The sequence below is a fragment of the Plecotus auritus genome (genome assembly GCF_963455305.1).
Source record: "Plecotus auritus genome assembly, chromosome: 6".
Classification (NCBI taxonomy): Eukaryota; Metazoa; Chordata; class Mammalia; order Chiroptera; family Vespertilionidae; genus Plecotus; species Plecotus auritus.
This window is the reverse complement of record NC_137773.1, coordinates 64,134,328-64,136,351: the sequence shown is the minus strand read 5'-3', so window position 1 is coordinate 64,136,351 and position 2,024 is coordinate 64,134,328. Positions and strand designations below refer to the sequence as shown.

At 42.6% G+C, this 2,024-nt stretch overlaps 1 pseudogene across 1 annotated transcript; it reads left to right on the top strand.

The window, feature by feature from the left end:
* Positions 1-460: 460 nt before the first annotated feature.
* Positions 461-1,717, top strand: LOC308251187 (phosphorylated adapter RNA export protein-like; annotated as a pseudogene). Its single transcript has one exon. The product of its transcript is annotated as a phosphorylated adapter RNA export protein-like (transcript).
* Positions 1,718-2,024: the final 307 nt, after the last annotated feature.

Genomic DNA, 2,024 nt, shown 5'->3' with positions numbered 1-2,024 from the left:
CCTGATAGTTTCTTCATATCTTATAGTCACTCTTTTATTAGAGTTAAGAATTCTTATATTAAACTCCCCTGTTTAACCTACTATGTGTTTTCTCTTTTAATGAGACCCAGCCTGCCACAGACGCTTCAGTGTGGTTTGGAAGACCAAATACCACTCCTCATACCAGTTCCTGATGGCAATGTGTAATTGGCTCACTACTTGGAAACACCCACTTTATGAATGCTGAAAAATGGGCTGATAGAATGACTTACACAGAACAGGGGGCTGCAATAGACCCAAAACCAGATCTCACAATTCTAAAAAATTCCCTTCGCTCCATTTCCAAGTACACAGTAAAAAATGAGTCACGGATCTCAGAGGGGAGGGGCGTAGGGGGAAGGGCAGAGATTAACCAAAGAATTTGTATGCAGATCGCTGCGCCCTGCTGTGCCGCTGGAACAGGGTGCTGGAAGCCGCCGACATGGAAGATGGGCAGCTTTCCGACTCGGATTCCGACATGACGATCGCGCCCTGCGAGAGGCCGCTGCAGGTGCCGAAAGCACTAGCTGAGGACAGTGCAGTGAGGCCCTTCCAGGGCACTGCAGCCGCCTATGCACCAGTGTCACATTATCCGCCTGTTAAAGGTGTAGACTCAAGTGAAGAGAGTTTTTCTGATTCAGATGATGATACCTCTCTTTGGAAACGCAAGGGACAGAAATGTTTCAACCCCCCTCCCAAACTAGAGCCTTTTCCATTTGGCCAGGGCAGCCAGAAACCGCCTTTTGCTGGAGGGAAGAAGGTTAACAACATCTGGGGTGCTGTGCTGCAGGAGCAGACTCAAGATTCGGTGGCCAATGAACTTGGTATCTTGGAAATGGAAGGCACTATTGACAAAAGCAGACAATGTGAGGCCTACAATTATCTGCTTGCTAAGAAACTTCAGAGGGAGTCTCAAGAACAGACAATAGAATTAGACAAAGAGCTAGAATCTATCTGCTAGATGAATATATGCAAGATGGCAAGAAAACAGGCTCCAAGGAAGAGGAAAATGGGCAAGGTCATCTCAAACGGAAACAACCTGTCCAAGACAGACGAGGAGACAGACTAGAAATGAACTATAAAGGCCGGTATGAGATCACAGAGGATGATTCTCAGGAGAGAGTGGCTGATGAAATTACTTTCAGGTTGCAGGAACCAAAGAAAGATCTGATGGCCTGAGTAGTGAGTATTATTGGGAACAAAAAGGCAATTGAACTTCTGATGGAAACTGCTGAAGTAGAACAAAATGGTGGCCTTTTTATAATGAACGGTAGTCGAAGAAGAACACCAGGTGGAGTTTTCCTGAATCTCCTGAAAAACACTCCTAGTATCAGTGAGGAACAAATTAAGGACATTTTCTACATTGAAAATCAAAAGGAATATGAAAATAAAAAAGCTGCTAGGAAGAGGAGAACACAACTGTTGGGGGAAAAGATGAAGCAAGCTATTAAAAGTCTGAATTTTCAAGATGATGATACATCACGAGAAACTTTTGCAAGTGACACAAATGAGGCCTTGGCCTCTCTCGATGAATCACAGGAGGGACATGGAGAAACTAAGTTGGATGTAGAGGAAGATATTGAGGTTGATCATTCTCATGATTTAGACATTTTTTAGTATATTTGAGGAATCCTCCTAAAATAATATTGTAATAAATCATTTCTACTGAATTGCTTTGTTTTACTTTGCACTGATTAACATGAATATCTGGAGAAAAAGATCTGTTTTTTTGTTTTAAATGAAACTGAATATGGGCAGAGATGAATGAGATTGGTAGAAACTTTTGCATTTACTTGTATCTGACAAAATACTTAAAAAGTATATATAGAAGATGGCGGCATAGGTAAACACCTAAACTGCTGCCTCGCACAACAATTTCAAAACTACAACTAAAAGACAAAACGTCTATCACCCAGAACCACGGGAAAGCTGGCTGAGTGGGAGTTCTACAACTAGAAGGAAAGAGCAAACAGCATTGAGGGGTGCACAAGCGCTGAAAAGCTGAG